This window comes from Cavia porcellus, unplaced genomic scaffold (genome assembly GCF_034190915.1).
Source record: "Cavia porcellus strain 051 isolate PalLab524CR breed Dunkin Hartley unplaced genomic scaffold, mCavPor4.1 scaffold_20, whole genome shotgun sequence".
Classification (NCBI taxonomy): Eukaryota; Metazoa; Chordata; class Mammalia; order Rodentia; family Caviidae; genus Cavia; species Cavia porcellus.
Genome location: NW_026947503.1, coordinates 14,911,072 through 14,924,177, shown reverse-complemented (window position 1 = coordinate 14,924,177; position 13,106 = coordinate 14,911,072). Strand labels below are relative to the sequence as shown.

The 13,106-nt window shown below is 30.9% G+C and overlaps 1 protein-coding gene across 1 annotated transcript in view; it reads right to left on the bottom strand.

The window, feature by feature from the left end:
• Cdh19 (cadherin 19) overlaps window positions 1-12,845 on the bottom strand; it is a 99,474-nt gene extending 86,629 nt beyond the window's left edge. Inside the window, exon 1 of the mRNA XM_003466522.5 lies at window positions 12,599-12,845. The gene's annotated coding sequence lies outside the window, so the exon portion shown is untranslated. The remainder of the gene's footprint in view (window positions 1-12,598) is intronic.
• Window positions 12,846-13,106: the final 261 nt, after the last annotated feature.

Below are 13,106 nucleotides of genomic sequence, written 5' to 3'. Positions count from 1 at the left end.
AGTGTTTTTCAATTATCTATTATTCACAGTTATATTTTACTTCATTGCATTTAAACACTGGAAGCAAGTAAAATGTGGATGAATTTGAAAGAATTTAAAAAATAACATCTAAATTAGGATACTAACTGAAATTAATTATCTAATTGTTTCTAAGTTACAGGAAAATATCTCTAATAATTTCTACATCAAGAAATTGTGTATCATAGTATTTTAGGTATTTTAGTTGTAGAAAAACTCATCTTTAAAGTTTTTTATTGTAATTACTATAATAGAAAAAAGTGAAAATATTTTAAAGTTAAGAGTCTATAAAACTATCTTATTTTTCTTTCTCTAAAACAACTCAAAGTACATAAAGTTGAATAATAGGCCTCATGAAATATCAGTGATATTTCTCTATTTGATATGTATTTTTCAGATTGAGTTGAGAGATTTCATAATTAAATTTAAAATTAAGTGTTAAATTGGCATCACTTCATAATGCATAATATTATTAAAGAGAAATGAAAACTCATTTGAACTTTCTAGTATACATGCTCATATATACATAAATTAAATCATAGCAGCAGTTTTGTTTGAATTATGAACATTGTGACTTTACACTCTCTCCTCACTTTCTATGATTGTCATATATTTAAGGAGAAGGGAAAAGGTTTCTCAAATAATAGTCCACTTCTGACTGAAGACTGATGGCAGCTGTCAATAGTACTAAGCTGAGAAACACTTCAGGCTGAGTCTAGGCAAATAAGGAAAAATACCAACAATTTGGTATGTCTGACACTGGCCTTAGAGAAACCAGCAGTGGATTTCTGTTCCATATTTTAATCCTGGTTATATTTTTTAATTGGATGAACTCCTGAATAATTATTTATAATAAAAATTATAAAATTTCAATGTGGAATATAAATGTTAACATTGTCTCATGTTAGTATGATTAGAAATATTCCTTATGGCTGGTATACATACATATTAATCAAGTTTATTAATTAAGCTGTCTAGTACATATTAAATTATAATTCATAAAACAAAGCATATTTGCACAATATTATATGATATAGCAAATGAATATTTGAATATTTGCCAAAATTCTTAGCACCTTAGATTTAAGTACAATTATGTGATTTAAGTACTGAAGATCTATGTAATCTAACAAACAGGAAAGGATTTATCACCAGAAGTTTTAAGTGACTGGTCAAATATCAAATGTTTATTTGTAAGTAGGACTATGAGCAAAAACTATAACTGTGTATTACTGAATTAAACTGCAGAGGTATCTTCTAACATTGCGACATTTGCCACTGATAGTTCAAATTGTTTATTTTGAAAAAGGATATGTAAACTCTATTTAACTCTATTTTAATATTTGGACCAGGTCTTAAGGTAATATAGCATTCTCTATTACTTTCTTCTAAGACACATTTTTCCCATTGTTCTTAACTTCTCGGGCACACACACACACACACACACACACACATACACACACACACACACACACACACACACACACACACCCAAAAAAAAAAAAAAAAAAAAAAAGAAAGAAATCAGCATGATGGATTTGGTGTCTGTGTGTGGGAAGATAACTTTTGAAGCTGGGGAAAGGGGATGAAATAAATATAGAAACTTAATCCAATCTGTGATCTTTTAAAAATCCTAAGGAAAGTGGCAGCCTCATAGAGTGACACTATACACAAAAACTTTGGAATGGCTTTTTAGGGCCCACTAGCAGAAAATATAGAAAGAAATGTGTATGGAAATAGTCTGCATTCGTAAGTGGAAAGGAAGCAATATTCTGGGCCAAAAATTATCATAAACTGTATGCCAGCTCTTTCTCCAAAAACATTCATTCTGCAGAATTAGACTGTGAATGCTCTTCCTATGTCCCATTTTTTAGCTCTCATGAAACATATATTTTGCATATTTACTTTTTAAAGGAACATACAATCATTCCAGCTCTGCCACTCTCCTTGACACTGTACAACCTCGGCCCTCACTCTTTGTGCGGTGGCTTAAACTACCCAGCAGCAGGTCACTGTCTCCCGGTAGAGAATGCCGTGAAGGGGATTCCTGAGCAGCGGCGCTGTTCTCCTGATTAATGAACAGTGCATTAGGAGCATGGAAATATTCTAACTGAATATGGAAAGTATTCTAGAATTAAAATATCCTAGTTGTAAAATACAAAAATCTCATTTGTAAAGAAATCATTAGTGGGGCTGGGGATTTAGCTCAACACCATTAGCACCTGCCTTGCAAGCAGGCGGTCGTGAGTTCCATCCCTGGTACCGATAAAAAAAAAAAAAAAAAAAAAAAAAAAAAAATTAGTCCACTTTTTTGTACCCCTCTACAAGTTTGCTAGTTTTTGTTTAATACTCTAAACCTGTTCACTTGAAAATGGGGCATGAAATTGGTCTCACAATTGAAAAAAACAAAACAAAACAAAACAAAAAAACCCAAAAAAACAAGTGGCTAAGCACATTTAAAATTTCATGTTAGTATAGTATTACTTAGCTTTAATTTACTTACAACCTTTACATATAATTTCCATTTATTTTTATTTTATACTGTTACTTGCTATTTTAATTTACTACAATACTAATTTTCATTGAAATAATTTGCCATTTTTGTTAGATACAATAAAGGAATTAAATATAAAAATGGTTCCTCTAAAAAAATGTAGTAAATAAATGCAGAGATGAAACCCTGGAGTACTATGCCCAAAAATGTAGATAGAAATCATCTCTGAATTGAAGAAGTATAAAATGATTAAAATTTTCCCCATATACATTTATCTATTTATAATTGAGTGTACATGATTTCATAATAAATGTAAAGTTATACAAGTAGAGGTCATATAGAGTGAAAGTGAAAGTCAAGAGAGTCACTTTCTACTGACCATGGGTTTATTGACAGCATCTTTGAAATGAAGTACTCCAAAGGGATCTTGGGAAAATTAAGAGGAGCATATATACAGCAAGATGATTGCACAATTGAACCACTCCCCTTCTCTAATAGTTGTGTGAGTATAAGCAATCGTTTAAGATACCTCATAAAATTGAGGATAATGATAGGTCTCATTCCACAGAACTCTGATGTTAATTACTGAGGTGCTGTACTCAGAATTTGCTTGACACATATTATGTAGTAGGTTAAATGTACTTAACAGACAATTGATAAGTGAGTCATAAAGTTTAGCGGTATGCATAATTCTCGATTTTTTCATTTTTGGCTATTTTTATCTATGCAATCACACACATACAAATAAAATCATTGTAAATGACTACTGCAAATATAGTTTAGGATACTTGAATGTCACTATTTGTTTTCTAAGCATGGTTAAGTGATTATAACAACTAAACATTGTCATGCTTGAAGCGATACACGGTATTCTATGGACATATATAAGCTGAAAATGATCCCACTGTGACTCAGTACAATTATGTTTTCAAAGAAGACTAATTATGACTTTAGGGATGAAAAATATTACAATCTATGCACTTATACTGTTTGAAACTGAATCTAATTAGAAATTGTCTTTTCTATGACCTCTTCTTGGTTCTATAAAGATAATTATTCCATCTGTGAAAGCTTATAGAAATATAATGCATTCTGGAAGGATTGCGGAAAGCTGAAATCCTAAGTGCTTAAGCCTAGCTTCTCAAAGAGAAAGCAGATGGCAGTTAATGTAATGGCTCCATCTTTAGAAGGCTATTGAGTAGGCTTGGCCAAAATGAGATACCATAAGACTTACAATTTGCGATTATAAGGAAGCTCCAAAGCTTTAAAAGAAATTTTTAAAAACTAAGGAAAACTCTTAAAGGGTTCTGCACCACCAATAAAATAGTAAGATCTTTCTAATCAATATAAAGAAGCACATCTCACATCTTTATTGAGATATAGATATATGAAGCCACCAACTGCTATCAAGTCTTATGTGAATTACAGAGCTAATTAGGAGTCTTGAGGTCATGAGTTGTAACATTATTACAAAGTCTTAACAATTCTTTCTTATAATTTGAGGGTTTTTTTTTTAAAGTGAAGCTATGAAGCATCTTTGTAGCACTATATATTCTACAAGTGCCTCCTTAATGCCTGACAGTAGCAGCAAAGATGTCCTGATGTCAGTGTCAGACTATATTTCTCAGACATTTTTTAAAAATGAAACAATGCTCATATTGAAAAGGTATGAAACCTTGAACCCTTATCTGCATACTTGGAGAAGCATGAATGTTAATACAAGAAAAATGTCAGATAAACACAAATGTTGTTGAACTTATTTGTTTAAAATATCTTTGGGGACCTGTATTGTCTTTTGCCCTATTTCTTATTCTGATTCCAACCTTTATATATAATTTCCATGTATTTTTATTCTATACTGTTACTTGTTATTTTAATTTACTACAATACTAATTTTCATTGAAATAATATGAATTATCAAATGAGTGCATAGAATCACTCATTTGATAATTTAGGGGAAAATTTAGGACCTTGATATGATTGTTTTATTTCATTTATCAAGTACCCTAAATTCAGGATTTTATAACAACCCTGGGAAAATGTTGGCTTCTCTCAGCACTCAAATGATTCTGATCCCTTAAAAGGGATAACATAAAATAATATAATATGGAGACACTGACAAAACTTACTGACCAACCAGGTATCAAAATGTATTGCCATTTTAAGGAGTGCCAAATGGGAATTTAGAAATATAGTGAATTTTACATAATTTCAAAAATTGTAAGTGCCCCCCAAAGGGGCATCTGAGATGAATATACACCTCAGATAAATAATAAAAGCAAATAAATGTATGAAAAATGTGCAACATCACTAGTTATTTGATGTTCATTTAATACAGCTGAAAACAATATTGAAATTTCATGTCACCAAGAAGCCAACTAATAATAAATGCTGGAGTGAATAAAGGAACCCTTCTCTAATGTTCATGTGATTGTCTACTCATGCGACTACTGTGGAAATCACTGTGGAGAGTCTTTGAAAAACTAGGATCAGAGGTCTCATTTGACCTAGCTATTCCCTTCCGGGTGTCCTTTCAGAGGAATTAGAAACATCATGCCACAAAGATTAAGTGAACCCATATATATAGCCCCACAAATTGTATTAGGTAAATCGTGGAAACAACTCAAATGCCTGTCAACCAAGGAATGGTTTTAAAAAAAAAAATGTGTGTGTCCATTTTTTAATAGAATGGAATATTACTCAACTATAAAGAAGAATGAACTAGAGACTTTTATACATAAAAGGAAGCAACTCAAACCATTCTTATAAGTTAAATGAGACTCGCATGTAAAAGCATCATATTGTCTCCCTTGTGAAAAGCTGAAAGAATAAATAAGACCCAAAATGCACAATAGATATTGTGAAATGGGAGAAACTGTTCACAATGAAAGAACAACTGCGATGGGGTAAAGGAAAAAAAAAAAAAAAAAAGGATGAGAAAAGCAAGAAAAATATATGCAACAGTTAAAATAGTTATACTACTTATTTCTTCTAGTTTATCGAGAGAAAGGTTTGTGCTAATACTGTTTGGACTGTTAAGAGCCTGTATCTTGTACACTGAGTAACTAATTTAAAGATAACAATATGCAACACATTAACTAATTTTACTCTCCTTGCTTTGAAAATTTTTTTCATTTAAAATGAAGTAATTAAATCTGTAAGTGTAGATGCGAATTTGCTATACTTATTAATGGCAAAAGGAAATTAAAACTATATTATCATGATGTGTTCCCTTCAACTTTGTCATTCATAGGAAAACTTAGTTTCAGTCACATAGGATTTTGTAAACTATTCGTAATACTTTAAGTGATTAATGTACTTATGGTTGTGACTGAGATGCAAAGTAATGGAGTGTAACAGAATGTAAATTTTTCTTTGACAAACAGTTATAAATGATTATATCTCTTAAAACAGGAAGTTATATTACTAATTTTGCTGATGGACGGATACATAAAATAATGTCTACCACTTTAGAACTGAAGCAGTTAAATATCTATTAGCAATTCTTTTGTTTTTATTTTCAATTTTGACAAATAATTTCTGTGGTATTACATGGGAAAGCCTCTACCAGTTTTGGAAATTCATTTGCTCATCCCCTGATCCACATTACTGTTTGTAACAGAAGTTATGTGGTTACTGCGATATGGGCTATCACTCAGACTAACAAACCAAATCTCTCCATAGCTAATAAAACCAAATCTATCCATAATGGTTAGTTCATGTATTCTTATTTTAAATATCTTGTGTTTCAGTAAAATAATAATTATTAACCTTGATTAGAAAGAGAAAAAAAATTCCAAACTATCACAAGAGGCAAAGAACAGGAAGCCCAGGTACAGGTAACAGTTGAAATAAAAGCAAAAACTATCAGAACTGAGGAAAAGATAAACATAACTAATTTAAAACAAGATAAGAGAATGAAGATGGTGAGAGCTTGGGGAAAGTATCTGTGCACATTAATTTCAAAAAGATAATTTCATTCAACATCCAAATATCAAAGCAAACTAATAACGGTAAATGTGCTATAAATCCTGACAGTATACTTAAGTCAGCTAATTCAGCCACTCTCTGGCTGTGTCTGGGTGGGTTATGACGATGTGATCTTCAGGACTTTAGCTGGTCCAGCAGATCTTCCTCTCTGACACTCATTCCTGTGCTCTTCTCCCTTACTTGTATAAATCGAATAACTCTGTTCCATCACGCCATCTTCCATGAAGTGTCTGTCCAAGAGCCAGGTGTGTACAACATGAAACCTCTGAACCCTCTGAAACTGTGAGCCAAATAAATCCCTCTTCCTCTGAGTTCAAGTATTTGGTTGTGGGTCTTTTGCTTGTTTGTATATTTTCTTTGCAACAGTAATTAAAAACTTTTAACACAGTAAATTATTAGGAGAGGTTGGGTAATAGTTATGAATATACCTAATTGTGCAGATAAGAAGTCTTTAGAACTGCTTGGCAGGAGACTGGAAATATTAGGAGAAGATATTAGATGCAACCTAAAATACTATAAGGGATGCATTAGGGTGATTCTAGTCTGAGTTTAGAAGATCAGAATGCTATTAGGACTGTGAACAGTACAGGCTATCTATGGAAGGTATCGCATGGGAATGAATATTCTATTTGTAATTAGACTCCAGGTCAAGTGTGTTACATTTTGGCAAAATGTAAGGTAATGAATTAATGGGTTAATGAATGTGTAGTTGCTGAGGAGTCTAGTGTTATTATAAAGAAATTAATTTGAACTGGGACAAGAAGCAAGACATATTGAGAGAATTTGAGAAATTAATTAGACCATACTCATGAGTGCCCCAGATGTACAAGACACTAAACATATGTTTTTTAAAAAGTATGTTCTGGGCCCTATATTCAAGAAGCAATTCCTAGAGACTTAGGTCCCCAGTATTCATTGACAGTGCTCAGACACTCAGAAGCTGCTGCAGTCACAGTCCAAAGGGGCATGGCTGTTGTTTCCATTAACTTCAGACTTTGGCACCATCTATGTGATGCTGATTTCAAAAATTCAGAATGAAAGTGTTGTGGGCTCCTAGATACTTCAAGCCAGAATTAAAAGAGACACCTTCCACACCAGGAGAATTCTTATGATGAGACTGGATGACAATCCCAGGAATACATGGAAGAGCCACGTGTAAAGCTCTAAGCCTATGATCAAGGTTTCAATGGAGACCCCAGGAACTTACAAGGTCAGGAATGTGGAACATTTACAGAAGAAATGTGCAGCCAGCAAGTGGAGACAGTCCATGAGAAAGGCCAGGTGTCCTGTAAATGGGAACACCAGGGGGTGCTGCTGGATAAGTCCTTTGGAGTTCACAATTCACCATCACATGGTTTGCTCTCAGACCTCAAGTTATGGAACTGAACATTGTTTTTGTGTGTGTGTTTTGGTTACGTTGTGGTCTGATTCTTTTTTTTTTTTCTTTTTTTGATGGTTGGAAATATAAAGGTTTACTTAAATGACAAATATTGGCTCCACTGAGAAAGAAAATCAGGCAACATAATGTACATGGTATGATATCCAGTGATGTTAGGAAATCAGCAGGTATTTTGTCTCATCACAACATGGAAAACATAATCTTCATTAATGTACAAGTTATGTGAAAAGAACACAACTTTGTCGAAGACACATGCTCCAAGCCTCTATATAAATGTGATTCTTTTAGATCACTTATTTCTCCCTTCTGACAAGCAAATGCTTAACTTGCACATTATTTATCTTTGGAACATGTAATTTGCTTTCTGAATTTTACAAAGATTTACAGCCCAAGATTGTCATATGTGTGACAGTACATTCCATATTTGGATTTTTTGACCAATGATATAACTCTTGAGACTTGAGGAATGGGTTAGTGTACTTATACTTATACACAGAGGAGTTACATCATGTTACATCATACTCAAAGGTATGATCTCATTTGTCTATTAAGTATAGTTTAAGAAGATATGCTTGGTGTCAAGCTGACAAAGTGTGGATTGCCTTTGAGTCTCAGCTTAACTGTCAATTTGATTGATTTAAGAAGATGCCTAGATTAGTAAAGTCCATTCTAGTTGTGTTTATTTGGGTAAGCTAATGTGACCTTAAGACTATATCTGATATCTAACCTCTTTCTCTCCAACTCTTTTCATTTATATTCTGTTTTCATTCCTAATATATACTATTTAATAAACTATTAATGAACTACTCAAAATTAAAGTGTCAAAGAATAAGATAAAGACAGATGGAAATTTTGATATTTATTCACATTGCAATTAATAATCAGATGTCCTTTCTGTGTAATTGCCCTACAGATTGAAGGAGGAGGGTCTGGTCATTTCTCCAGGCCCACATCTTCACTTTATCGTACCTTTGGTTCATCACTTTCTCTCTTGAAGGGGCTAAGTTTCATGGAACCTCAGAGCAGCTTTCACTTTGTGATGAAGATTAAGAAGCAGAAACTTACTAGCTGCCAAATTAGAGCTAGTTGTTTGTTTGTTTTAAAGACACAAATTGAAACAATATGACAGACAAATGCACATCAGGAGATAAAAAATTCAATCAAGCTGTGATTTTCAACATTTTCCTTTTCTTAACTCAATAGCTTTATAACAAAATGGTACAGGATATAAACTCAGTTAATAATTAGATTTTACAGATTGACCTAAAATTAATAGAGATAGATGCATACACATATACATACAAATATATAAGTATTTTTAAATATAGATTAAATTAAATGTAATATAAATGATTATGTTAAATCTTATTTTCTATGAAGTATATCACATTTGCTATAAATTATGTAAATTTGTCAGAGGCATACATATATAAATTTGAAAGTATCAACATAAAGACAAATACACAGACATATATCTATATAAGTCTGGGTATGCATACATATATTCTTATTTACTAACAAGTAAGCTTCAAGTCAGATTTTGGTTTAAGCACTGGTTAAAACAAAAACTATATGAAGAAAAACCAATGTATTATGTAGCCCCAAAGATAAAAATATTAGAAGAAATACTTACAAGAAATAGTTAAAGGTATATGCAATGGAATATATCCAGTTGTTTTCTTTTTCCTCAAACATTACAAAAATTACATTTTATTATAGCACTGCAAAAGCAGTTTTAAACACTGTCAAGAAGTATTTGCTTAGTGACTAACAATATTCTGTTAAAAATTCAGAGATGTGCCTATATCCTTTTCTCTTTATATTTTTAGTTTTCCTGTTACATGTTTTCTATTTCTGTATAATTGGTTTCATTACTTTATATCAGAGAATGCCAAAGGTTTCATTACAAATTTTTAGAAATAGAATAGTAAAGCCTTTGAGACAATTATCTTTAATGTGACTTAAATGCAGAAAAATTTTGACATATTCATTTCTTATGGTTTATGTATAGTTTGCTGATTGCTAAAGGAATGACATTTCTAAATTTTCCACATGGACAAAATTTAAAATAGATTATTTTAATGTATGACTGATGTGCCAAAATTATTATCACGCGAATCTAAAAATTTTATTTATTCTGAAACTTTTTACAATTCAGACAAAGATAAAATGTGAATGATGTATACTGAAAAGTTGCTGCTAAAACAGAATTTCAAATTTGACTTGCTATGCCAATGAAAGGTTTCTGAAAAATACATGTTTTTTCTTTAATCTCATGCTGTGCTTTGATAATTTGCAACGTAATTATGGATAATTAATGTGACAAATTCAGACAAAAATATTCATGAATTGCTAATTGAGGTACATTGTTCAAAGTGAGAAGAGTATCCTCTTGGTGATTGATTTCACTATGTTCAAAAGGGTATGCTTCATTTGAAAAAGAAATTGACTTGTTATAAGTTTTGAAAAATGAATTTTAGAACAGTTTGCTGATTCTCTCTGCTGAGTGGTGATATTAAGTTACACATTTCCCAATGTGATGCTTAACTTGGTATCTAACAGTGTTTTAGCTAATTTTGCAAAGGAATCCGAGATATCAAATCTTTAAACTGTTATAAATATAAAATAGTAGATTCCATACTATTTCAAACTCCATCTATAGTTCAAAATGACCAACATACATTAAAGAAATTATTATGACAGCAAAATGTACATGTTCTGTTTCCTCTATTCACTTTCAGGATTCCCAAATAGTAAGATAACAACTTTAAAATCTAATGAATATATGGTATACAAGAAATATGATACACTCTTTAGAAAAGTTTGAATTTTAATTTAAAAAATCTTAAGTACTGCTACTTAATGTTTTAAACACATGAATATTTAGAAAGTGCATACACTAAGATCATGAGTTCTAAAAATAGTGTCAATTTATATTTACTTATGCATTATCACTTATAAATTATAAGCAGTAACAATATGAGATATTCTTGGGATGAAGCTGGTAGCTTAAATGTCTGGAAGAAATTTATGCACGTCATTTGTTCACATCTAAATCAAATTTATTTTTGATAAATTATATAAAAATGTAAAATTCCACATATTAATGGATTTCATATTGTACATAAATAGAGAAGCATACATGCTGAATAATATTTAAGACAGGTTACATATATTTATTTTCCTCAAACATCATTTCTTTACAGTGAATCTTTCAAAGTATGAATCATGTTAAAACACCTTTCAGTTCATGATAGTTTAATCAAATTAATTTAAACATTTTCTAACCCTTGTAAAGATTCAAAGGAAGAAAACATAAATAAATAAAAAATGTAAGTGGATGATCTATCTTAAGAATCCTACAAATTAGGGAGTCTGGCATGTACGTAAGCATGTATTTGTGTAAATATATATAAATGTTTCACTAGAGCATATATTTTAAAAATTTCTACAATATAAGGCTACGAAATGCAGATATAATTTACATAATGATGTGACATATTCATTAGCTGTTACATAGCTTTAATACAGCAGAAAACACATGTAAATTAGCAGTTAAGACATTGCTAAATTATGTAAATTACTTAAAATTTTGAATATTAGACTTTTAATTTTCAAATTGTTGTTCCTGTTAGAAACAAGTATATTGGCTATTACATTTGATAACTAGAAATGTTTGTATTATGTTGAATATTATATGTTTCTATTCTTGAAGTATTTTAATATATTTGAAGGATTTATATAAATAGTATGATTTCAATATTAATAAAATTTTATTACAGAAAATTTACTGTCTATTGTAAATACATCCAGAGTCTATAGTACTAATACAATCATGCAAATCTTTTTATCTTAATATCTTTCTTGCAAGGAAATTAACTCAAAAAGTAAATTTTTAGAGAAATATTAAATTACATAAAGAAAACATTTTTGTTTTTGAACATTTCATGCTATTTTCTATATTATTAAACTTATTGAAGTATTTTATTAAGTTTAATAAGCAGATTAAAATTACATTTACCAAATTAAAATTGATGCACAATTGTCTTTTATCTTTATTTATACTAATATATTGTTTATGTTTTATTATTCTTTTAATTACATATAGCTCACATAATGTATATGCAAATCTGCATTCACAGATTAGCATGAATTTATATTAATAATGTTCCTCAATATTTTTATTTTGATTTATTATAATTGCAGAATTCTTAATTATTTAAACCTTTTTGCAAAGAACTTTGAAGGTAATAGAAAGTTTGATAGCAAAAGAAAAAGAAGGAAAAGTGAAAGACAAATAATTATGTTAATTTTGTCAAGCCTGTCTTTGAAATAATACTTAATGTTATTAAAATATGTCATATTTTAAAGCATTAATCATAGTACCTGATAGTATAAATGTAAATACGTGGTAAGTCACAAAAATAAAATGTTGGAGATACAAATATTTGCAGTAGCTATCCACTCATCCAAGATAACAAAATTTAAAACGCCTTAAAATATGAACAACTTTGCAAGTTTTTGTTTTCTCTCGACCAGCATTGTAGCAATGAAGACTTATCTACCACATACTTGTTTTAGAAAAAGCTCATGAATTTAGCTTTCTTTAGAAACATTTTCTTCCAAAGTACAAAGTAAAAAAAGTTTTTAAAGTGATTTTTGGGTATGTCTAGTCAATACACTAACACCCACTCTTACCTGTAAAGCTTCAAATTCCAGAAATTTGAAGGACACTGAAACTCAAACTTCTTATGAAACACATGAGGCATAGTAGCAAAGATCGTACTTAATTGTCTCACAGGCTTCTTAACAAAATTTCGATACACTGCTCTGCTCTGAGTTACAGACTTTGTGCTTTTACTGCCTCAACAATGTCAGTATGTCACTGCTTACTCAATGCTATTTTGGGATCTCTGAATACAGCCACGAACACTGAGCCTTTTGTGCTTGCATCATAAGGGCACTCTGATATTCATCCGTGGTCTACGATTAAAATGCAGACAGCTAAGCAAGTAATATAAGATGCTTGCCTTTTTTCCCTCCTCCTGTCTTTTTCTTGATGGCAAGCAGCAAAAGAAAATAAAGTAATTATTAGCCTGGGGTGATAAGCAGGCAATTCAACTTCTGTAAGAGATCTCTGAAAGTGGAAAGAACGTGTACCCTGCTTGGGGATTAGCGGATGAAACAAGTGATCAATTTAAAGTAA